The sequence below is a fragment of the Mytilus trossulus genome, chromosome 9 (genome assembly GCF_036588685.1).
Source record: "Mytilus trossulus isolate FHL-02 chromosome 9, PNRI_Mtr1.1.1.hap1, whole genome shotgun sequence".
In the NCBI taxonomy this organism is placed as follows: Eukaryota; Metazoa; Mollusca; class Bivalvia; order Mytilida; family Mytilidae; genus Mytilus; species Mytilus trossulus.
The window spans coordinates 29,539,679-29,567,514 of NC_086381.1; positions in this window are offsets into that span (position 1 = coordinate 29,539,679).

Sequence of the window (27,836 nt, forward strand, 5' to 3'; positions counted from 1 at the left end):
TTGTCGCTAATTAGTGAGACCCCACATGCGTGTAGTTTTCCTGATTCCAAGGGGTATCAAATTGAGTGATTTCCCGCTTCATTGATTAATTTGAAACTCATGGGATTCTTTCTATGTCTGTCTGCATATGGAGGGCTATTGTTGTTGCATAATTTTAAATCACATGCATAATTTCAATTAAAATAAATGTTTCATCGTAAAAATTACCTATAACACCCCTTCAGCAGAAATGGAATCTTCCATGTTATCGTTTCGAGTTGTCTCACTTTTCGAAGTATTCGCCAAGAAGAATTAACTCGTTAATGCCGGTAAACGTCGTATTATATTAAGAACGATCTCAATGTAAACAGAGGAGTGTGTACGAAAAGGAGTCATGCCCTCTGACCCAAAGGAACTTCAATAATTAAAGAGTAAGAAATGGGGTTCCTCCTAAACTGGTCCGCCGTTCTATATATAGCTTCGCACCGAAGGTCAGTGTAGCGATAAGTGAACACAATATGATAGGGGTCCAGTTTAGGGTTCCTCCTAGAATTACGGTGATAAGATACAGAAGCAAGTCAACTCGTACCACGGCATTGGAACCAAAAAAGTTAACTTGTACTACTGGGAAGTCGTAACATTCAGAAAAATATATAAAAAATATGATGTTTTATGGGTTTCTGTTTGTAAACTTAATAGAAATAAAGTTGAATTACTTGAATTTTACACAGGAGTTAAATGAAAACTTAGACAAAAATAAAGAATGTTTTAAAGCATTAATGTTTTAACTGATCTTTCAAACTAGAACATAGGCGGATCCAGCCCCCCCCCTTTTTTTGTGGAAAAAAATTGGTTGATAATAAAGGGAATCATTGAAGCATGACTGGAGCGGGCCCCCTCTTAGGTCAGTCAGCAGGCTCCCCCTTAGGAAAAGTTCTGGATCCGCCACTGTAGAACTTAATCCAGAGGAAAGTTAAAACATTGCTTTAACTGTACCTTATTAAAATTGAACATGTTGAATATGTATATATCCAATTTAAGTTAATTAAAGCTGTAATCCATGATCACAAATTGAATGCTATGTTTACAATTGTTGAAAGCCATGTGCTTTTTTTGCGTGGAAAATGCGGACCCCCTTAACAGGAATCAGTTAAATTTCATTGTTACATTTATTTATAGACAGTAAAAATAATTTTGGCAATCATTTTGACTAACTGCTAAGATTTTATTATTCATGAAAAATTTTCTTCGGGTGAAACTGTATATACCTTAATTATCTACATCTGCCACAGTATTTTCTATCCAATATACAAGGAACATAAGCTACAAATTGGTCATTGCACTTTCAAATTATATACATTTTACAGACTTAAGAGGTATTGGGTGAAAGTAACGTATATCATGTATATTCATCATTTAACACCATTTGAATGCATTTAAATAAGTTGGTACGAGTTAGCAATGGTTCGAGTTTTTTTTTTTTTTAATGGTACGAGTTTACAATGGTACAGGATAACTATAATTCGATAAAACACAATAAGTACATGGCTCATACACTTGTAACGGGGATTGGCTATTCTTTAAGTTGAGTGACTATTCAGATTGTTACATTTTGCATGTGCAGTTGAATTAGTTTAGAGAATAATACTATCCAGCTGTACCAGGGTTACCGGCCAAAAATGCTTGAGACTCGCGCATGTTCATGCTTTTTTTGCAACAGTATTCTTGGATCTATTTCTTTCCTCTTTGATCTTTTGAATTTTGGCCAAATCTCATGCATTTGTTTAATGAAAATTTGGCAGAACTGCTATACATGTGTCAATGAAAACTATGGCAATCGTATCCCTCAGAGCATTCTGCTCTTTGATTACAAAATTTACTTCTGTCACTATTTTATGATAATTAACAAACTTCTATCCATTAAGTTTGGTACAAATTCAGAATAGTTTTTAAAATCTTGTTCTACAGATTTTTGGACTCCAAAATTTGGGTGAGCGAGCGATTTGAAAATTTTAATAAAAAGATATTTAATTTGCAAATTTTTGAGGCGAAGCTTGAAAAGTGAAGCAAGCGATTATAATTTTTGTTTGTAAACATATAAAATAGTAGGTTTTGACTATATTAAAACTTGATTTATCACTTGTACATTGAGATTTCTTCAATTTCTGAAGTATTTTTCCCCTGTTCACTAAGAAATAATTAAATCTGGTCTATGTATGTGTGTCTGACAGTGAGACAATTTTCCATCCAAGTCATAATCAGTTTGGGGACAACCCCTTAATGTTATAAAAATCCCTTTTACATGTTTTATGAGGGATCTATACAAGATATAACATATTTGTTTGTACCAAAGAACTATATCTCCATCTGAAATTAAATGGTCAAAACATGTCCAAGAATTTTGTAACATGCCGGGACTTTAACCATGTTAAATTAACACATTTACTCTAAGTCTCTAACAGTTTAAAATATTATTCAAAATAAGTGAACCCCTCTTATAGAAAAGTTGTTTAAAATATAATGTAACTCTCCTCTTTTTAGCTCACCTGGCCCAAAGGGCCAAGTGAGCTTTTCTCATCACTTGGCGTCCGTCGTCCGTCGGCGTCCATCAGCGTCCGTCGTCTGTCGTCATTAACTTTTACAAAAATCTTCTCCTCTGAAACTACTGGGCCAAATGTTACCAAACTTGGCCACAATCATCATTGGGGTATCTAGTTTAAAAAATGTGTCCGAAGAGCCGGCAAACCATCCAAGATGGCCGCCATGGCTAAAAATGTACATAGGGGTAAAATGCAGTTTTTGGCTTATTACTCAAACACCAAAGCATTTAGGGCAATTTTCAGATGAATCGGACAACCTGTTGTTAGGTTGCTGCCCCTGAATTGGTATTTCAAGGAAATTTTGCTGTTTTTGGTTAATTTCTTGAATATTATTATAGATAGAGATAAACTGTAAACAGCAATAATGTTCAGCAAAGTAAGATTTACAAATAAGTCAACATGACCAAAATGGTCATTTGACCCCTTTAGGAGTTATTGCTCTTTATAGTCAATTTTTAACCATTTTTCGTAGATCTTAATAATCTTTTAGAAAAAATCTTCTCCTCTGAAACTACTGAGCCAAATGTAACCAAACTTGGCCACAATTATCATTGGGGTATCTAGTTTAAAAAATGTGTCAGATGACACGGCCAACCATCCAAGATGGCCGCCATGGCAAAAAATAGAACATAGGGGTAAAATGCAGTTTTGGCTTATAACTCAAAAAACAAAGCATTTAGAGCAAATCTGACGGGGTAAAATTGTTATTCAGGTCAAGATCTATCTGCTTTAAATTTTCAGATGAATCGGACAATCTGTTGTTAGGTTGCTGCTATTGAATTGGTAATTTTAAGGAAATTTTGCTGTTTTTGGTTAATATCTTGAATATTATTATAGACAGAGAGAAACTGTACACAGCAATATTGTTCAGCTGAGTAAGATTTACAAATAAGTCAATATGACCAAAATGGTCAATTGACCTCCTAAGGAGTTATGCCCTTTATAGTCAATTTTTAATAATTTTCATAAAATTTGTAAATTTTCACTATCATTTTCCACTGAAACTAACTGGACGTAGTTCATTATAGATACAGATAATTGTAAGCAGCTAGAATGTTCAGTAAATTAAGATGTACAAACATATCACCATCACCAAAACACAATTTTGTCATTAATCAATCTGTGTCCTTTGTTTAATATTCACATAGACCAAGGTGAGCGACACCCGCTCTTTAGAGCCTCTAGTTTAGTACAAAATTCAAAGGTTTTGTATAAAAGAATTATACAAATCCTTGGTATTTCTATTTTCTTTTCTACATCAGTAAAATGACCCCTTGTCTGAGGGAGGGTTGTTCTAAACCTGATAATAACAAACACATGTCAAAGTACGGCCTTTTACACAGGGCTTTGATACAGACCAAACAGCAAGCTATAAAGGACCCCAAAATTATTAGTGTACACAATTCGTACAGGAAAACCACTGATCTAATTTATATATCCAAACGGGAAAATACCAATGAACAACATCAACAAGCGATAATCATAACTGCTGAACGACAGGCCCCTAAATCAATCAGGACAGGTGCATAAACATGCAGCAGCTATGGATAGTTTTGTTTCGCCAGCATACGATATAATTGCGGTTGAAGGCAAATCCTTCAGAATTTCTTTGTACTTTATTCTAACAACAAACATTTTTTTTTATAAGAAATATAAGAAAGGGGGAAAGAAACCATTTCTAGCTCACCTGGCCCATAGGGCCAAGTGAGCTTTTCTCATCACTTGGCGTCCGTCGTCCATCATTCACTTTTACAAAAATCTTCTCCTGAAACTACTGGGCCAAACTAAACCCAACTTAACCACAATCATCATTGGGGTATCTAGTTTAAAAATGTGTGGTGTGACCCGCCCAACCATCCAAGATGGCCATCATGGCTAAAAGTAGAACATAGGGGTAAAATCCATTTTTTGGCTTATAACTCAAAAACCATAGCATTTAGAGCAAATATGACTGAATTAAATTGTTAATTAGGTCAAGCTCTATCTTCCCTGAAATTTTCAGATGAATCAGATAACCCGTTGTTGGGTTGCTGCCCCTGAATTAGTAATTTTAAGGAAATTTTGCTGTTTTGTGTTATTATCTTGAATATTATTATAGATAGTGATAAACTGTAAACAGCAATAATGTTCAGCAAAGTAAGATCTACAAATAAGTCAACATAACCAAAATGGCCAGTTGACCCCTTTAGGAGTTATTGCACTTTATAGTCAATTTTTTACCATTTTTCGTAAATCTTAGTAATCTTTTACAAAAATCTTCTCCTCTGAAACTACCAGGCCAAATTAAAACAAGCTTGGCCACAATCATCATTGGGGTATCTTGTTTAAAAAATGTGTCTGATGACCCGGCCAACCAACCAAGATGGCTGCCATGGCTAAAAATAGAACATAGGGGTAAAATGCAATTTTTTATACGGCCGCAAAATTTGAAAATTTTTCGTCGTATATTGCTATCACGTTGGCGGCGTCGTCGTCGTCGTCCGAATACTTTTAGTTTTCTCACTCTAACTTTAGTAAAAGTGAATAGAAATCTATGAGGTTGGGATTGATTTTGGGAGGGTTATTTTAACTGTTTAGGAATAAGGGGCCAAAAAGGGCCCAAATAAGCATTTTTCTTGGTTTTTGCACAAAACTTTAGTATAAGTGAAGAGAAATCAATGAAATTCAAACACAAGGTTTATGAACACAAAAGGAAGGTTTCAGATTGATTTTGGGAGTTTTGGTCCCAACAGTTTGAGAATAAGGGGCCCAAAGGGTCCAAAACTAAACTTTGTTTGATTTCATCGAAAATTGAATAATTCTTTGATATGCCGAATCTAACTGTGTATGTAGATTATAAATTTTTGGTCCAGTTTTCAAATTTGTAAACATTAAGGTCCAAAGGGTCCAAAATTAAACTTAGTTTGATTTTAAGAAAAATTGAATCTTTGGGGTTCTTTGATATGCTGAATCTAAAAATGTACTTAGATTTTTGATTATTGGCCAAGTTTTCAAGTTGGTCCAAATTGGGGTCCAAAATAAAACTTTGTTTGATTTCATGAAAAATTCCTGAGCGTAACTCTCCTCGTAAAAATCCGGTGATCGCAATACGCATGGATCTGTCATTGAAATAAACAAACATCTGATTTAATACATGTTAAACATGTGCCCAATACCCATGCTTTTTTTCAATTTTTTTTACAAATTTTTCAATATGCTTCAATTCACTTTCATTCAGTTATGGACCTGTGATGTCACAGATGTGTTCTGATATTTTTAACGTGGAAAATTGGGTATCCGGTGCACTGCTAATGTGTGCACGTTGTGGTGATCATTGTTTTTAGACGAAAATTTAAGTAATTTTAAATATGTTTTAGTACTATAGTGAGTTTATTTTGTTTTAATCAATCTATCCAAAACTCTACATCAAAGAAATGGATTGAGGATTTATCTTTGAAATTTACGTCATATTTTTACCGGAAGTGTCAACCTTATAGTTAAACATTTACAACATGATAGAATAAGTGGTTTTGGAGAAAACTTAAAGCCAAAAGTTTAATGACCAGCACAAAAAAAATCTTTTTCTTTACATTTTAAAAAAAGTTGAATAATTGAATAATAAATTGATATTTCTTTGTCTGCCGTTTTGGATATTACCGGAAGTCAGGGTTTTTAGGTCATAATGTCTTATACATTGTATCCATCAGAAGCACCAAAGAAAGGTTCCTGCACAATGTAATGGTAGTAGCAAAACGTTAAAACACATTTCAATAACTAAACTTATTTAATTACAATTACCGACATGTTGGATTTTAACCGGAGGTAGGGTTTTTGAAGACACCTAATCTATTAAATATATCCAAAAGTAAGTACATAACAAAGGTTTGTACCAAATATTATGCTAGTAGCATGATAATAACACTTTTCAAATACTAGCCTTTGATATGCGACTTATTTAAGTATGACGTCTGCCATTTTGGATTTTACCGGAAGTGAGTCATTTTTGTCAAGCCTTCGACTTGAGTCTAAAAAGTGAGACTAAGCGATCCTATATTCCGTCCTCGGCGGAGGCGGCGTCAACAAATATTCACTCTGTGGTTAAAGTTTTTGAAATTTTAATAACTTTCTTAAACTATACTGGATTTCTACCAAACTTGGACAGAAGCTTGTTTATGATCATAAGATAGTATCAGGAAGTAAATTTTGAAAAAATAAAATTCCATTTTATTCGTATTTTACTTATAAATGGACTTAGTTTTTCTGCAGGGAAACATAACATTTACTCTGTGGTTAAAGTTTTTAGAATTTTAATGACTTTCTTAAACTATCCTTGGTTTGTACCACACTTGAACAAAAGCTTGTTTATGATCATAAGATAGTATCCAGAAGTAAATTTTGTAAAAAGATAACTCTATTTTTTCTGTATTTTACTTTTAAATGGACTTAAATTTTCTTCCAGTTAACATTATGTACAGTCTGCAGTTAAGTTTTCAAAACATTTATCAGATTCATTAAGTATCCTAGATTTTTACCAAACTTGGACAGAAGCTTCTTACAATCATAAGATAGTACCAAGAGGAATATTTTCATTGATTTTTTGCCTGCAATCAACAGTAAAAATAGGCGAGACACTGGGTTCCGCGAAACCCTTCCAAATTTTTTTTCAAATGCCTCCCTATCTGAAATTGAAGAGTAATAGTTGAGGAAGGTCTATGCCAAACTTCATGCTTGTAGCAGGATGTGCACAATTGGTCTGAAATACATGTATGCTTGTAGCCACCCGACTAATGATATCCTTATAATCATGTAAGAGAGCAAAGTTGGAATAGATAAAGAACATACAAGTAAAGGCTTACTTTTGATATATCCACTTCAATATCTTCAGCTTCCTGACTAATGTCCTCTGCTGGCATTGTATTATTGAAGGACAACTGTAGATTATAAAATTGCAGTTTATGAGCGTTCCTCAAAAAGAGCAACTGTCCCAATATAATTTTCAACATACACGGGGTTTGAAAGTACTTAAATGGGTGTATTGTTAGTTATTGCACCAACTTTTGATTTTTGAATGTACATGTATTTATTTACAGCTGTATATTAATTATTATTGGTCTTTTTGTGTGAAGTATGTTTTTTAAATTGTTTCATACTCGTTACCCCTTTGTGTTTTAGAGCATCTTTTAAAATAACAGATATTGATTCAGATCTTAATATCTTATGAAATTTCCTCTTTATTTCAACAATATCTACATATTTTGGGTGAACCTGAGGCTTAAAAGAGAGCCAATATAAAGATGTGTCTGTGTATTTTTGATTGTCACAAGAATGTATGTGAGGTTTTTTTTAAGAATTACCCAAAAATGCTGATGAAAAAAGGCCATTGAACAACTTTAAAATTGTATCCTTTTTATACGACCGCAAATTTTGAAAAAATTTTCGTCGTATATTGCTATCACGTTGGAATCGTCGTCGTCGTCCGAATACTTTTAGTTTTTGCACTCTAACTTTAGTAAAAGTTAATAGAAATCTATGAAATTTTATCACAAGCTTTATGACCACAAAAGGAAGGTTGGTATTGATTTTGGGAGTTTTGGTCCCAACATTTTAGGAATTAGGGGCCAAAAAGGGCCCAAATAAGCATTTTCTTGGTTTTTGCGCTATAACTTTAGTTTAACTTAATAGAAATCTATGAAATTTTGACACAAGGTTTATGACCACAAAGGAAAGGTTGGGATTGATTTTGGGAGTTAAGGTCCCAACAGTTTAGGAATTAGGGGCCAAAAAGGGACCCAAATAAGCATTTTTCTTGGTTTTCGCAACATAACTTTAGTATAAGTAAATAGAAATCTATGAAATTTAAACACAAGGTTTATGACCATAAAAGGAAGGTTGGTATTGATTTTGGGAGATTTGGTCCTAACAGTTTAGGAAAAAGGGGCCCAAAGGGTCCAAAATTAAACTTTGTTTGATTTCATCAAGAATTGAATAATTGGGGTTCTTTGATATGTGGAATCTAACTGTGTATGTAGATTCTTAATTTTTGGTCCCATTTTCAAATTGGTCTACATTAAGGTCCAAAGGGTCCAAAATTAAACTTAGTTTGATTTTGACAAAAAAATAATCGGTTGGGTTCTTTGATATGCTGAATCAAAAAATGTATTTAGATTCTTGATTATTGGCCCAGTTTTCAAGTTGGTCCAAATCGGGGTCTTAAATTAAACATTGTTTGATTTCATTAAAAATTGAATAAATGGGGTTCTTTGATATGCCAAATCTAACTGTGTATGTAGATTCTTCATTTTTGGTCCTGTTTTCAAATTGGTCTGCATTAAAGTCCAAAGGGTCCAAAATAAAACTTAGTTTGATTTTAACAAAAATTGAAATCTTGGGGTTCTTTGATATGCTGAATCCAAACATGTACTTAGATTTTTGATTATTGGCCCAGTTTTCAAGTTGGTCCAAATCAGGATCTAAAATATTATATTAAGTATTGTGCAATAGCAAGTCTTTTCAATTGCACAGTATTGCACAATGGCAAGAAATATCTAATTGCACAATATTGTGAAATAGCAATATTATTTTTTAATTGGAGTTATCTTTCTTTGTCCAGAATCAACTCAAATCTTTGTTATATTCAATGTATATTCACTTTTTACTACCAACTGATAAATTAAAATAATCTTTACCATTCAGTGATAACAAGCAGTTTTTTTACATCTTAATATTTTATGATGTATTTAAATGAGTAGTTATTGTTGCAAACTCCATTAGAAATTTAATTGAGATTAATTTGGAATAAGGGAAAGGGGGATGTGATTAAAAAAATTGGGTTAAATTTTCTCATTTGAAATGAAAAATTTTGACATAAATTTTTTTTGAGAGGATTAATATTCAACAGCATAGTGAATTGCTCTAAGAGAAAACAAAAATTTTAAGTTCATTAGAACACATTCATTCTGTGTCAAAAACCTATGCTGTGTCAACTATTTAATCACAATCCAAATTTAGAGTTGAATCCAGCTTGAATGTTGTGACCATACTTGCCCCAACCGTTCAGGGTTCAACCTCTGCGGTCGTATAAAGCTACGCCCTGCGGAGCATCTGGTTTTTATTTTGAGCATACACAAAATTTCAGATTACGTAACAAAGGTTAGGGGGACATTCTCTTCTTTTTCAATTGTTTATAATTACAAATATTCTTCATTTTGCTCAGTCTTTATTTTTCTATGTTTTGTTTACAGTTACTATTGTTTGTCAGTTTATATTCGACTTATGGTATCAATGGCTTCTCTTGTACAAGTAGAGATATATAATCAGAGCTGTTCCCTTGATTTCTTAAATTAATCCAAATAGTTATTTTTCTCTAAAATTATGGTAGTTCTATTTTTATATTGCTTTCACCATTAATTCTGAGTACTATCGTTAAAACACATGCACTACTAGTCAATATGGCAGTACATGTATAAACCGTGGAACAACGATAGAATGACAAAAAGAGCATACTTACATACTGAGTAACCTCAGCTCCATCACCTTCATCACTCATTACATCTTCAGAGAGAATCTGTTGTTAAAATAATAAATTGACAGCAGTCGTAATATGTTTAATAGTTTTCACTAGCAAATAAAAGATATAAGATAAACAAGAGTGCACGTACTGAAATTTCTCACCCTTATAACTAATTACATTGTATCGATATTATGTTGATGTAAAAGTCACAGGCTCAAAAAAAGCATTTTCTGTAATGAGCACATTTGTAATTGTCAAAAAAAGGCAGGTTAAAATTCATTAATTAAAGAATAAACAAATGGATCTCCATAAACTGACCTAATCACAAACTAATACATGTAAAGTTAAGCGACCATTCAAAGTCAATAGACCATGACTGAGGGGGTGGAGCCAAAACATCTCCATGGCAATGAGATGTGGCAATGGTAATACATCTGCATACCAATTATCATTGACGTACCACAAGTGGATCTCCATAAACTGACCTAATCACAAACTAATACATGTAAAGTAAGCAAACCATTTAAAGTCAATAGACCATGACTGAGGGGCAGGAGCCAAATAATCTCCATGGCAATGAGATATGGCAATGGTAATACATCTGCATACCAATTATCATTGACATACCACTAGTGGTTCCCCATAAAACTGAGCTAATCACAAACTAATACATTGTTGACGCTGTGGCCGTCACCAACGCCTGAAACAGCATACCTATGTCTCATTTTTGACTCTGTCAAGGTGAGACAAAAAATTGACAACACCTATTATGACTTAATTCACCAGGAAATGATGGACAAGTCCACTGAACACCCTCTAAAAAAGTAAGAGATTAAGCAATATGAAACCCAAGAAAGGAAAATAGCTCCAAATTTTGGCACCTGTCATGTTGCTTATGCAAGTACAAATCCAGTGATATATCACATCCAGTGTGGTCATTATTATGGAAGAGAACAGGATTGTGGTTACAATAAAGAGAAGATATGGCAGCAATTAAATTATTTGATTAATTTTATACAAATATATCATGCTTACAAGGGGTATTTGCCAAAAATACTGGTTGGGAGGTACAAATTTCCAGAGCCGTTATTGACTGCGGTTACGCAGGGTAAATTCCAAAAGCGCATAAACTGTTCGATATCATATACCAAATATCAAAGCGACATATTGCGAAACAAATGTTTATCGCAAGAACAAAATTAGGCGGTTCAGAGAACAATTGAAGGTCTTTCCACTGAAAACAATGTATTTTAATATGAAAGTTGTAAAATTAAGTTTAAATCGTCAACTGATAGGTTATTGTATGCTGATTCCAGAAATATATGGTTTCTATACAATATTTTTTAAATAAGGGAGATAATTTGTTACTTCTGGTTTGAAAAATGTTACTTCCGATAATATTTGAATATTCAATTGACACTGATTCCAAAAAGATCTGGTTCTATATACTTTTTGGAAAGATTAGAACTTGTTCTAAATCTTTACTTAGGCACCACCCTCCCTAACAACAGGACAGGTTAGCTACTGTTACTAAATGTATTCACACTAAAATATAGTTCCCTATAGTTCTCATGTATGTGCACATAATACACAAATAAACTGAAAAAAACTGGGTATATTATTGGAGCAGTTCATTTAAAACCCTCTTGCTGCCGACTGTTTTTCAAGGTTGCATTTCATATGCTGGAAAATAGGACAGCTCAACGTCTGTGACGTAACATGCCAAACAACGACGTCATTCGATATATGACGTCACAACAAAATGACCACTACATTTGGGACCAATTGGAGAAAAACATGACCCTGTTTATTCTTCTGTATTTTAATTGAAAGAGATACAGCATTGATAAGAAGCTTGCATAAATTTATCCATGGACATATGTGTCCCTCCGGCACTGCCGGTTTGGACATATGTGTCCCTCAGGCAGCAAGAGGGTTAAGAATGTATGTCATTAAGATGTGTTGATGTGCAAGCTTTTTTAAAAACATTTTGATTAGGTAAGTGGGTATTGATTCAACTAGTATGATTGACAACTGTCATTTTCACTAAACAATCAGAGACAAGGTGGACCTTTAATTACAATTCCCCTCCTCCTAAGATGCCAATCAAATTGACCACATTACCTATCAACCTCAGTTTTACATAATTATACAGATCATTCCAATATGCATCTAATTCTTCATACACAAGTATTTGACCTCATAATTGATTACACAAATGTGTCTATTATTTGTTTGATATTTATAAGGATGATAGATTTATTAATTGCCATTTACTTCTGATCTACATTACATAAAGTAATTCTGTTAATTATATCTGAAAGATAAATGATTAATGGATTAACAAGATCTTAAAGAAATGAAATGTGAATATAAATAAGAATATATAAAAGGTATTCAAGTATGGCCTGTAATTTACTTGATAAATTTCCAATAATCATCTGTAATTAATCAACAATTTAGATTAGTTCCCTTTTTTTTTAATCAGGAATTGGCTTGAAACAGTTTTAAAATTCATAAACTTTTAATTATAACAAACCATTGTTTATGTTAGTTTATTTTCCATTAATCATTGTGTCTATTAAGTCATTTGAATTTTTATTAGAAGTAAATATATATTTTTGCAATCAAGAAAGATTCCACATTTTAATAAAATTAGTTTTTTTGATTAGTTTATGTTCAAAAATAAAAATGAAAATGCCCTGTGTTGAAAAATACATGCAAATTTGATCAAAAGGCATTCTAAAACTTTTAATTTTCAATGCTATATAACCTCTGTTTCAACTAACAAAATGCCTCAAAACAACATTTTTAGATTATTTTTGTTGGCACTTTAAAGCTTTTAGCTGTTGGTCTAAATGTATGTCTTACAAGGATATTTGGTAACATTTACAAGAAGAATTTTTGCATTTTTTTGTTTTTTTGAAACATGTTCAGAACCAGCAACATAATTTTGATTAGATATAAACTGAAATTTAAATAAAATTGTGCAAATTTAGAGAACCATATTATTTGATTTGAGCTCATTTATCCTCATACTTGAAAAGCAAGTTTCCTTCTAAAGACCTAAATGCAATTTTCAGCAATAGTGTTTTATAAAGGTTCATTTTCCCCACCATACCTTAATATGAAATAATTCAAACTGCTGTTCTAATCTTTCCATGAGTGATATCCATCACTTTGATTTATTAATAAAGTACAAAAAATAGCTACTTCCGGTTTACACAAGGTCACTCCCGGATGTTTTTTTCAAGGTTAAATGGTTTGATACCTTTCGCCAAAAGTTTCATGGCTATATCATGTATACATATGAGCTGAAAGCAAAGGTCAAAAACTAGAGCGTCAAATTAATCTATGACCTTGAGATCAATTTCAAGGTCATAAACCAAGAACCTCAAATCAAAAGACCATAGGTCTTAATTATATTTGGTTAATCAGTTATATCACCATACGCGTATTTTTAAATACAAGAGGGGAGAAAACTCACTTATGTTCAACATACCCTTGCAATCAAAATTTTCGTGTTACGACATGTCGCAACTAACAATTTAGAAAAAATAATTTGTCGATATCTTATACAGTTTCTGGAAAATATTGGAAATAAGCCAAATTCAAAAATTAGAATATGACCTTGACCTTTGACCTTGATCTAATTTTCATTTTTTTGGACCAAGGACCTCAAATCAAAAGATCCTTGGTCTCTAGCACTTATGGTTTACAAGATAGAAATGCATATCACTTATATCAAATGCATAAGGGGAAATAACTCTCATATGGAGCGTTCATATCTCTTCAGTCAAAATAGGACAAATCATGCGAAGGATATAACGAGCAATTTTGTAAAACAAATTTGTCATAATATTTTACGGTTGCGAAGGAGTTGCGCTCACTAGGAAAACGGTGTTTGGGGAGATAACTCCTACAAAGAAAAGTATTCGTTTACGCAGGGTAAATTTCAAAAGCGCATATACTGTTCGATATCATATACCAACTATCTAAGCGATATATTGCGAAACAAATGTTTATCGCAAGAACAAAATTAGGCGGAAGAAAAAAAAAATAAAAATCAGAAGAAAAACAATAGGTCTTTCAACAGAAAAGTGGAAAGACCTAATAATCAGAAGAAAAACAATAGATCTTTCCACAGAAAAGTGGGAAGACTTAATAAGGGTTTTATAAACAATGTCATAATTTAATAGCTATAGTACCAAAATTATTGTCCACATATATAACTACATGTATATCAATTTTTTTTTTTGATAAAAGCAATTAAAATATTATGTATCCGATATTTTCCCCAACGCACGCATGGAAGACTTATCTCATTGGTAATAAAATTGAGAATGGAAATGGGGAATATGTCAAAGAGACAACAACCCAACCATAGAATAAAACAACAGCAGAAGGTCACCACCAGGTCTTCAATGTAGCGAGAAATTCCCGCACCCGGAGGCGTCTTTAGCTGGCCCCTAAACAAATATATATTAGTTCAGTGATAATGAACGCCATACTAATTTCCAAATTGTACACAAGAAACTAAAATAAAATAATACAAAACTAACAAAGGTCAGAGGCTCCTGACTTGGGACAGGCGCAAAAATGCGGCAGGGTTAAACATGATTGTGAGATCTCAACCCTCCCCCTATACCTCTAGCCAATGTAGAAAAGTAAACGCATAACAATACGCACCTTAAAAATTAAGTTCAAGAGAAGTTTGAGTCTGATGTCAGAAGATGTAACCAAAGAAAATAAACAAAATGACAATAATACATAAATAACAATAGACTACTAGCAGTTAACTGACATGTCAGCTCCAGACTTCAATTAAACTGACTGAAAGATTATGATTTCATCATATGAACATCAGGCACAATCCTTCCTGTTAAGGGTTTCATATCATACCATCATAACATATATGAGAAGAACATAACCTGTGTCATGCCGACAACTGTTTTTTTAATAAATGTGTTTAGTTCCGATGCAAAGACCCTTTAAGTGAATCAATACTTAACGCCAAAATATGCGATCTTCAATGACCTGACAACAGTATCTTAACTATATCCCTTCTTAATAAGTCTATTCAAAGGTTTTGTTAGTTTCTGAGGTGAATACTGACACCTTTATGCTTTATAAAAAAATATTTCCATAAAATATTGGATGTGAAATACCTGAGCGTATAAGAAGTCTGCATGTTGACCTATATTTACGAATAATTTTCTTATACCGATGATAAAATTTAGTAAATGTTTGGACTAGTTTGTAATAATTTTTCAGTAATACATAAATTTCTCTCGTTAAGATCTAAAACATTGTTACACACACGAGCGAATTATACAAGTTTAGATATATAAACATCGTAAGATGGTGACAAGGGAAAGTCACCATCTAAAAATGGATAATTAATGATAGGAAATGAAAAATCATCTCTTTTATCATAAATTTTAGTAATTAGCTTTACGTTAGTGATATATATATCAAGATCGAGGAAAGGGCAGTGGTCATTGTTAGTATTAGCTTTATTTAAAGTAAGTTCAACAGGATAAATTTCTTTAATATACATACTGAAGGCGTCATTATTGAGAGCAAAAATATCATCCAAATATCTAAAAGTATTATTAAATTTGATTATCAGATGTTGTTTGATGGGTCTTGGCTTATTTTTGTCATAAATTGTAACTCATAGCAATACAAAAACAGGTCCGCAATAAGTGGTGCACAGTTAGTCATTGTATTTGGCTCTGCTTGTAAAGCGGTAGCTAGAAGTTAATATTTGTTACAGATGTCATTTTCTGAAAACGGAGTCAGTTGGAATGTTGGTGAATTGGTGATTTCTTTTTTCAGAACCTCAATGTAAAATTTACGTCAAACAATAATAATATAATTAGAAGCTTTATCGGCCTTGGCTAGTTCTTTTAGTTTATGTTTGATACAAGAAATAGATTTATTGTGGTTATTTTTAATAGTAAAATGTTCTTTAAAATGTTGAATACATATATCAACAATTTTCATTACTGAATTGAAATAAGAGTCCAAAGATTTTTTGTCAGCTTTCTCCCATTTTTAACCGGATTTTTGTGACAAAAATGTCGGTTATTAAATCGGGGATGCTCGGCGGGCGGGCGGCAGGGCGGGCGGGCGATCGGGCGGGCGGCAATCAAATGTTGTCTGTGCATTTACTCAAGAACCGTTCAACCAAAGCTTTTAAAATTTTAATATGTTGTTACTGACAACTAAATGAAGGTCAAGTTTAATAATGGCCATTTTGACTTTTACCGTTCAGGAGTTATGGTTCTTGAAAGATTGAAAAATGGCGTTTTCAGTCGTGTCCGTGCATTTACGCATGAACAGTTCTACCAAAGCTTCCCAAATTTTAATATGTTGTTACTGGTGACAAAATGGAGGTCAATTTAAATAATGACGATTTTGACTTCTAACGTTCAGGAGTTATGGTTCTTGAAAGATTGAAAAATGGTGTTTCCAGTTGTGTCTGTGCATTTACGCATGAACTGTTCTACCAAAGCTTCCCAAATTTTAATATGTTGTTACTGGTGACAAAATGGAGGTCATCTTCAATAATGACGATTTTGACTTTTTCCGTTCAGGAGTTATGGTTCTTGAAAAATTGAAAAATGGTGTTTCCAGTCGTGTTCGTGCATTTACGCATGAACTGTTCTACCAAAGCTTCCCAAATTTTAATATGTTGTTACTGGTGACAAAATGGAGGTCAAATTCAATAATGACGATTTTGGCTTTTTCCGTTTAGGAGTTATGGTTCTTGAAAGATTTAAAAATGGTGTTTCCAGTCGTGTCTGTGCATTTTCTCATGAACCATTCAACCAAAGCTTTTCAAATTTTAATATGTTGTTACTGATGACAAAATAGAGGTCAAGTTCAATAATGATGATTTTGACTTTTACCGTTCAGGAGTTATAGTTCTTGAAAGATCGTAAAATGGTGTTTCCATTCACGTTGTTGCATTTACTCACAAACCATTCAATCTAAGCTTTTCAAATTTTAATATGTTGATACTGATGACAAAATAGAGGTCAAATTTGATATTGACAATTTTAACTTTCACCAATCATCAGTAATGGTTCTTGTGATATTGCCAGGACACAAATAAATGCTTATAAATCCGGTTTGCTGTCGTTGTGACAGCCTCTTGTATCCATTTGATACAGTAAGTATGGAGTGAGTCGTGGATGATATTACGACACTCATTCCAATTATTAATTGACAGGGGACGATATTTAGGTCCTTTACTGAGGAATGATTTTAACTTTCGGTCTTGAACAATGTTAAGATCTCCTGTTATAACATGGGAAATGGGTCCATAAATATATTCAGAATTACTGCATTTACATGAAGTAGGTGTATTTTCACTGATATTAACATCTTTACACAATTGACTATAATTAAACACAAATTTCCAGGTAGATTTCTTGTAAATGTAACAAATAAGAGGAAGCTCAGTATTGTCAAAATATCCAGGAATTTGTTCTTTAACAGAATGGTCGTTAAATATACCAGCAATATTAACAAGAGTGCACACCCTGAAATATCTCGCCTTCTGTACAGTACTAATCATTGATATTATGTTGATAGTCCTATAAGTATAAAGCTTTATTACAACTGTCACATAAACTCAACATTAATCAAGATAACTAAACAACGACCAATGAACCTTGAAAATAAGGTAAAGGTCAGATGAACCATGCCAGGCAGACATGTACAGCTAACAATGCTTCTATACAACATATATAGTTGACCTATTACTTATAGTTGAAAAGAAATAGACCAAAACACAAGTGAACATGAGGTCACGGTCAAATAAAACCAGCACGACTGACATAAAGATTATAAAATATTTCCATACACCAAATATAGTTGACCTATGGCATATAGTATTAGATAAAAAGACCAAAAATTGAAAACTCAACTTTGACCACTGAACCATGAAAATGAGGTCAAGGTCACATGACTTCTGTCCACTAGACATGTACACTTTACACTCATTCCATACAACAAATATAGTAGACCTGTTGCATTTAGTATGAGAAAAACACACCAAAACACAAAAACTTAAACTATAACCACTGAACCATGAAAATGAGGTCAAGGTCAGATGACACCTGCCAGTTGGACATGTACACCTTACATTCCTTCCATACACCGAATATACAAGCCCTATTGCTTATAGTATCTGAGATATGGACTTGACCACCAAAAATTAACCGTGTTCACTGATCCATGAAATGAGGTCGAGGTCAAGTGAAAACTGTCTGACAGACATGAGGACCCTGCAAGGTACACTGATACCAAATATAGTTATCCTATTACTTATAATAAGAGAGAATTCAACATTACAAAAAATCTGAACTTTTTTTTTCAAGTGGTCACTGAACCATGAAAATGAGGTCAAGGACATTGGACATGTGACTGATGGAAACTTAGTAACATGAAGCATCTTTATACAAAGTATGAAGCATCCAAGTCTTCTGCCTTCTAAAATATAAAGCTTTTAAAAAGTGAGCTTATGCCGCCGCCGCTGGATCACTATCCATATGTCGAGCTTTCTTCAACAACAGTTGCAGGCTCGACCACAAAATCAAAACCATTATTGACATACTTAATTTTAACAAGAGTGCACACACTGAAATGTCTCGCCTTCTTTACTAATCATTGATACTATCTTGATAGACCTAAATATAAAGCTTTTTTACAACTGTCACATACACTCAGCATTAACCAAGAAAATGAATTATTGATCAATGAACCATGAAAATGAAACATTGATCAATGAACCATGAAAATGAAACATTGATCAATGAACCATGAAAATGAAACATTGATCAATGAACCATGAAAATGAGGTCAAGGTCAGATGAACCATGCAAGGCAGACATGTACAGCTAACAATTCTTCAATACAACAAATATAGTTGACTTATTGCTTATAAAAAAAGAAATACAGACCAAAACACAAACACTTTTAAAAACTTAGCAATGGACCGTAAAAATGAGGTCAAGGTCAAATAAAACCTGCGTAACGGACATATAGATCATAAAATATTTCCATACACCAAAAATAGACCAAAACTAAAAAACTTAACTTTGACCACTGAACCATGAAAATGAGGTCAAGGTCAGATGACACCTGTCAGCTAGACATGAACACCTTACAATCATTCCATACACCAATTATAGTAGAACTTTTGCGTATAGTATAAGAAAAACAGACCAAAACACAAAAACTTAACTATAACCACTGAACCATGAAAATGAGGTCAAGGTCAGATGCCACCTGCTAGTTGGACATGTACACCTTACATTCCTTCCATACACCGAATATACTAGACCTATTGCTTATAGTATCAGAAATATGGACTTGACCACCAAAACTTAACCTTGTTCACTGATCCATGAAATGAGGTCGAGGTCAAGTGAAAACTGTCTGCCAGGCATGAGGACCTTGCAAGTTATGCACATTCCAAATATAGTTATCCAATTACTTATAATAAGAGAAAATTTAACATTTCAAAAAATCTTAACTTTTTTTCAAGTAGTCACTGAACCATGAAAATGAGGTCAAGGACATTGGACATGTGACTGACGGAAAGTTCGTAACATGAGGCATCTATATACAAAGTATGAAGCATCCAGGTCTTCTACCTTCTAAAATATAAACCTTTTAAGAAGTGAGCTAACACCGCCGCTGGATCACTATCCCTATGTCGAGCTAATTCTGCAACAAAAGTTGCAGGCTCGACAATAAAATGTTTTTAATGATCTTCAGGGCGATCAATTTTGGGAAATAGTTTAGAATAACAATACTTAGGACTGCTATATGAAATTGTGTTGCAATCCTCCAAAATTTTATTTAACTTATTAACCGGTAATGAACAGAGTTTTGTTAACAGATAATGTCTGCTGTTGTTTTTTGAAATAGAAATTAGGTCCGAAATATTGGTATGATTGGTCCGAAATTTTCTTTGATTGAGATTTGTTCTATGACCGTGAGAGCGTTTTTTACGAACAGTTTTAGAAACTGTATCCAAAATGATAACGGAATCAGTTCTAGATATATTACCAATTCCCATGATATTATCGTTAAGACCGAGAGGGTAAACTGTCTGTAATTTTTTAATCCAATTTAATTCAATTATTTTCCGTGATCGTACAAACTTTGAATGATATTCTCCAGGCTGCTTATTTAATACTTCTAAAGGTTGAACTGCTAAATATTTAATAGGATAGTTGTGCTTCTTAAGGTGTTGATAAATGATACTTTTGAATTTATTGGGTCTTTTAAAACGATACAGATGTTCTTGAGTGCGTATAGATAAATATCGTCCAGTTTCACCTACGTACTGAATACCACATCCCGGTTTGTTTCATGTGAGTAAATAAATAATACTGTTTGTTTATCAAGTTATATCAGTTTCCAAATTCAAAGAAAATGTGCGACCATTAAACGTGGACCTTACCATATTGTTGGTGGAAAGACAGGGACATGTAAGTCATTTTTATACGCCCATCAAAATTTTGATGGGACGTATTATGGTATACACATGTCCGGTGTCAATCCATCTGTCTGTCCATCAGTCTCTCTGTGTGTCTGTCCATCTGTCTGTCCGAAATAAACATGTCACACCGGAACTTGAAAACGACTTATCCAAATTTCATAAAACTTTATTTAGTTGTCTTTTTATGATGGTGAAATGATCTGTATACTTTTTGGTGAAAATTAGATTTAAACTTTTTGATTTACGGCACTTTGTAACTAAAACAGGGGGGTGTTTTTATACGCCGTCAAATTTTGACGGGACGTATTATGGTTTACAAATGTCTGGTGTCCGTCCGTCTGTCTGTCCCGCGTAAACATGTCGCACTGTAACTTGAGAACACTTATCCAAATTTAATGAAACTCAACATAGTTGTTTCTTATAAATGGTCGAATGATCTGTATACTTTTTGGTGAAAATAAGATTAAAACTTTTTGAGTTATAGCACTTTGTAACTAAAATAGGGGTGTGGTTTTTTCACATGACGCACTGTATCTCAAAAAGAATTCTTGATTATGGCTTAAAACTTTAAACACTTCTTAGTTATATAAATCTTAATATCTGTATACTTTTTGGTGATGATTCAAAATTTTATTTTTGAGTTATTGAGTATTTTGTAAAAAAGGGGGAGGTTTTTTTTACATGTCGCACCATATCTCAAAAATGATTTATGATTATTGCTTAAAACTTAACACGCATCATTGTTATATTAATCTTAAGATCTGTATACTTTTTGGTGATGATTCAAAATATTATTTTTCAGTTATTGAGTATTTTGTAAAAAAGGGGGAGTGTTTTTTTACATGTTGGGTGCCATTTCTCAAAAACAATTTATGATTATTGCTTAAAACTTTACACAATTCTTTGTTATAATAATCTAAAGATCTGTATACTTTTTGGTGATGATTCAAAACTTTATTTTAGTGATATTTAGTTTTTTGTAAAAAAAACCCAGGGTTGGTGGGTTTCACATGTCCCGCCATGTCTCAAAAACAATATATGGTTATTGCTTGAAACTTTCTCAGAACCTATATATGATTATTGCATAAAACTTCCACACAAGACGTCGGGCATATCATGCGCTCATGGCGCAGCTGTTTATTTTCACATGTCGCACTGTATCTCAAAAACAATTCTTGATTTTGGCTTAAAACTTTAAACACTTCTTAGGCCACATCAATTTAATTTCTTGTTCTACGGATTTTTGGACTCCAAAAATTGGGGCGAGCGAGCGATTTGAAAATTTTAATAAAAAAATATTTAATTTGCAAATTTTTGAGGCGAAGCTTAAAAAGTAAAGGCGAGCGATTATAATTTTTTTTTGTAAACATAAAATAGTAGGTTTTGACTATATTAAAACTTGATTTATCACTTGTACCTTGACATTTCTTTAATTTATGAAGTATTTTTCCCTGTTCAACAAGAAATAATTGAATAATTAAATCTGGTCTATGTATGTGTGACTGACAATGAGACAATTTTCCATCCAAGTCATAATCAGGTTCAGAACAACCCCTTAATGTTAATAATATCCCTTTTATGAGGGGTCAAAATATTAAAGTTATAATTTTTTGTTTGTTTGTAAAAACACTTTTACAAAAGGGCTTATATTTTCCCAAAGAACTATAATATTTGGTATTAAATGGTCAAAACATGTCCAAGAATTTTGTAATATTCCTGGACTTTAACAGTTTAATATTATTCAAAATAAGTGGACCCATCCCTCTTTTAGAAAAGTTGTTTAAAATATAATGTATTTCTCCTCTTTTTGAGTAAAATATTCTAAGTTGTTAAAGGTTTTGTATAGTAGCACTGTACAAATCCTTATCTATTTTCTTTTCTACAACAGACTGAACAGTAAACATGGTAAAATGACCCTTCAAGGCCCTTGTCTGAGGAAGGGTTGGTCCCAACCTGATAATAACAAACATAGGTCAAAGTACGGCCTTTTACACAGTGCTTTGATCAAGACCAACCAGCAAGTATAAGGGACCACAACTTAGTATTGTACACAATTCGAACAGGAAAACCAACGATCTAAATTATATTTCCAAACGGGAAAATACCAATGAACCACATCAACAAACGATAACTGCTGAACGACGGGTCTCTGAATCAACCAGGATGGGTGCACAAACCTGCAGCGGGTATGACCGTCACCATACATTATAATAGCAGTTGAAGGCAAATCCTTCAGAAGTTCTTTGTACTTTATTTTAACAACGAACATTTTTTTATAGGGAATATAAGTTAGGGGGAAAGAAACTAACGTTTTGTTCTGTACTGGTATTTCTATTTATATCGGAGCACTCCCGCTTGGAATAAATAATGGTTTCATGCTGAAACAAATACTCTCGCAGATATTTACAGTGTTGTGGGGTGCTGATAGGTTTAAAATCGTTATATAGAGGCTAGACTGATTTTAAAAAAACAAATGTTGAGATCTTTATATAATATTTACAAAAAAAACGGTGCGGGAAATGGACATGGTTTCAATTCCGGATGCGGGAAGCGGGAATATAATAAAAATAAAAAAAATCTGTTTTGAAAAAAATAGGTGCGGGCGGGTCCGTCGAACAATGAATCAAATTGGTGTGGCCTTAGTTATATTAATCTTAATATCTGTGATGATTCAAAATTTCATTTTTGAGTTATAGAGTACTTTGTAAAAAAAAGGGGGAGGTTTTTTTTACATGTCGCGCTATATCTCAAAATCGATTTATGATTATTGCTACAAACTTTACACTTTGCTCTGTTATATTAATCTTCAGATCTGTATACTTTTTGATGATGATTCAAAATTTCATTTTTGAGTGAGTATTTTGTAAAAAATGGGGAGGGTTTTTTTACATGTTGCGCCATATCTGTATAACAATTTATGATTATTGCTTAAAACTTTACACACTTATTTGTTATATTGCCCGTACGAAAATTTCAACCAGAGTTCAACTGGACTTCAGCTGGACTTGAGACGTATTCCAGTCTGACTTTGAAATGTCCAGTCTGACATGAGCTGTACACGTACTTTTTCTTATACTTTGGTTATTTGCCAGCCGGTATTTTCTTAAAAATCCAACCGCACTTTTTGTAATTCTGACAAGAAAATAAACATGGCTGGACTGTTGAGGTAATTTATTCTTTCTGTAGAATGATCAGCAGGATTTTTGTCTTAGAAAATTTTACAGTCATTTCTGATTACAGGAATTCAGACTTACAAAATTTTCATCAACCAAATCTTCCCTAACAGAAATAAAAAGTTTGCCACTTTAGGATTCTGTTCTTTCAAAGGAGCAATTAATTTCTTTAAAAATGGAAAAGAGTTACAAATGAAAATGTGCCAGTTATAATAATGATATCATATTTTTTATAACATACTTTAAGATCAAACTATAAAGATTTGATCTTTCCCTATATTTTCAATTCCATCATTGAATATTTAACATAAGACTGTAAATTAACTGGAAAGTTGAAATTTAATATAGGTGACTTATTTTTGATTGAATTATATCCCAGTTAATATTTTCAACAATTATTTTTTTAAGATAAGATAACTTTATTAGCACTAACACATTGACAATAAATGGTTATGGCAACAAATTAAAGACTAACTACAATAACATATATACAATGAAGGAGTGACAGTGGATATTATTATGAGAGAAATATATAAAAAAATAAATGAGAAGCATATACATTATTACAGAAATCAAGTACCTTTTAATAATGAGTTTCTCAGCAACAAGCATTCATTCAAATAGTTGACAACAATTTTTAATATTGTTTGGGAATTACTATTTAGAATTGATATAAGCAAGTTATATGATAAGGAAGGAAATTTGTTGTTCAATAGAACATTATTTAATTTTTTAATAAGGTTATCTCTCACATATTTATAGGAGGAACATTTTAAAACAAAGTGAAGTTCATCTTCAATGTCTCCATTGTTGCAGGAAAGACATACCCTACTCTGCTTTGGTATTTTTAGATATCGCCCTCTTTCAATAGATAAAGTATGAGCACTTAACCTTAATTTACATAATGTTGATCTATCACTTTTGGATTTGCATTGATCAACATACGATGGTCTTTTATTTGGTTTATAAAGTATATTAAAAAAATTCAATTTTTTATTTTGATTGATGTCAGTTTCTTGCTTTTGGAAGGCTATATCATTGATTCTTTCTTGAATGGGTTTTAAATACATCTTAATATCAATAGGATTTAGATTAATAAAATGAAATCCAAGTCTTGAAATGAGATTTTTCATATTTATTATCCAAGAGTTATTTTTTTCAGTTGCTTTATAAATTTTTTGGGCAAGTGAATTATTTGATTCAAGTATATGAAGCCAATATTTTATTGCTGAAAATTCTATTTTGGTATATAAAGGCAATATATTTAGCTCGGCTAAACATGCAGCATTTGATGCTTTACAATGTATTCCTAGAATTTCTTTAATGAATTTATACTGCAAGTGTTCAAAGGGATCTGAATCCCTGTGCTGTTTGCCTATTCCCCATACTTCACTACCGTATAGAGCAATAGGCACAACTAGGGAGTCAAATAATTTTTCTAATAGCTTGCATTGGTTATTAAGTCCAATTGTTTTTTTTATTTTAAAAAGTGCTTTTCTACCCTTTTCAACAAGCAATGAGCTGCACAGATTTAGATTTCCTGTGTGCTGCAGTGTCATGCCAAGGTAGCAGTATGATTTGACAGTTTCCAGGAATTCATTATTATATTTAAAAAAATTATTATGGGTTTTTCCATTTGAGTTAAATATAATGACTTTTGATTTGTTTATGTTGACTTCTAGTTTCCAGCATTTACAAAAATCACTAAGAACATTTAAAGCTGTTTGTAGTCCCTTTTCAGAATTTGATAATAAAACTATATCATCTGCAAATAAAAGGGAATTTATTGTTGTATCTCCAATTACAATGGGATCTGTATTAGCATCTTGGAGACTTTTTACCAAATTATTTATGTAAAGATTAAATAATAAAGGACTGAGAACATCTCCCTGTTTAACGCCACGGTTGGAGATAAATTCTTCACTGAGACCATTTTGGAATTTAATTCTACATATAGTATCGTCATACATAGAATGAATTATATTAAAAAGTTTACAGGGTAATTTAAGTTCTAAAAGGATATAAAATAATCCATTTCTCCAAACTGTGTCAAAGGCCTTTCTGAGATCAACAAAGGCAGCAAACACCTTCTGTTTCTTATTTTTCTTTTGTTCTATAATAGATTTCAAGGTGAATATGTGATCTGAGGTACGGGATTTTTCTTTAAATCCAATTTGGTTTTCACTAATAATGTTGTGTTCATTCATGAATTTTGTAATTCTCATATATATAATTTTATTGAATAATTTTCCAAGATTGGAGGTTATAGAAATACCTCTGTAATTTGAAGGGTCTAGCTTATTGCCCTTTTTGTGTATTAATGAAATGAAACTTTCATTCCATATCTTAGGAAATGTTCCTTCTTTGAAGATTAGGTTAAATAATTTAGTTAAAGGGTCAACTAGTACAGGTAAACCATATTTAATCATTTCATTTGAAATCAAGTCCTTTGCACTGGATTTGCCATTTTTTAAGGTTTTAGAGGCTTTGATTATTTCATCTGATGTTATTGGTTGGTTATAGGACATATTTATATTATTGTTTTTTAGTGCAGTTATAAGCTCATCTAATTTTTTAAGGATAGTTTGGTGAAATTTATTGTCCTTTGGTTGAGCTTCACAAGAATTTAAATTTTTGAAGAAGTTATAGAATGTTTGCTCGTCTAGTTTTTCAGTAGTATTATTTTCTGATGCTCGTTTCAATTTATTAAGTAAGTCCCAGAAGGATTTTGGGTCACTTTTGATATTATTGGACAGATCTGAACATATTTTATTCTTGTATAATTTTTCTTCTTGTTTACATTTTCGCCTCAATTTTGAGCGATAAGAGTAGTATTCTTTTCTGTAAGCTCCATTAAATGGAAATTTATTTATAAGAAAGGCATAGTGCTTAACAGTTTTATATAAGTCATCACATGAACCTGAAAACCAGGGTTTTCTTTTTGGTTTATTTGTTTGCTTTTTAAGGCGCCCTTTGATAAATTTGGCCGAAGCCAAAGCTGTTTCTTGAAGAATTGTGTTTAAGTCATTAACAGCCTCATTACAATTTAAGTATTTTCTACTGAGAAATTTTCTGAGTTTGGTACTAGTATTTTTATCCTGTATTAGTGTATAGTAACAATTTATAGCTTCTGAATCCCATAAAAATTTACCTGGGAGTGGTTTTAAATAAGTTTGTTGGGTTTTAGTATTGTCATAAAAAGATGTTAACAAGCTACAGCTTATTGCACAATGATCTGATAATGTTGTAAAGTCATGTACAGTAAAACTATTTATGGCATAAACATGTAATAAATTTGCAGATGCAACTGCATAGTCAACAACACTAGAACCATTATATTTTATACAAGTATATTTACCAAGTAGATCGCCAATTGTTCTACCATTCAAAATTCGTAGCCCAGCTTCTTTACAGAGCTCGATTAATAATTTGCCACTCTTATTTGGCCTTTTATGATCAAGATTATTTCTTGGTGTACCTATGTCATATATATAGCTATCATCCTCAGCATGATTATTTAAAACATTTTTACTTTTTCATGAAATAAAACCCCTAGCAAAATTACATCTGTCAATAGGTTAAATAAATTTATTTATTTTCTATTATATTTATATTTAATGAGATGAATGCATAAAATTAATAATTATCATCATTCTATAACATCAATTAGAAACTTGAGCCATAACAGTGATTTAATAGCAATAGTCTTTTAAATGTAGAAGTGAACATCTGTTTTCAATTAACCTCAGTCTGGACAGGTCACAGGAAGTAACATCTACACAGAGGTTGATCATGAGGCCATTTGAAGGATAACACATTACAAATACATATTTCTGCAATTATTATCAATTTTATTGAACATTTCATAATAGAATAAATTGATTACTGATTTTCTTTTTTTAATATATCACATAATCAAAATTAGACATATATGCAAGCAGTCATAAAAAGCAAGTTTTTCACAGCTCCTTACACAACCTCATGTGTTGCATTACAACACAATTTGAATTTGGAATAAACAGGAAGATGTGTCTTCTTTCTTGAAGAAAATGAGAAATTTATATTGGATG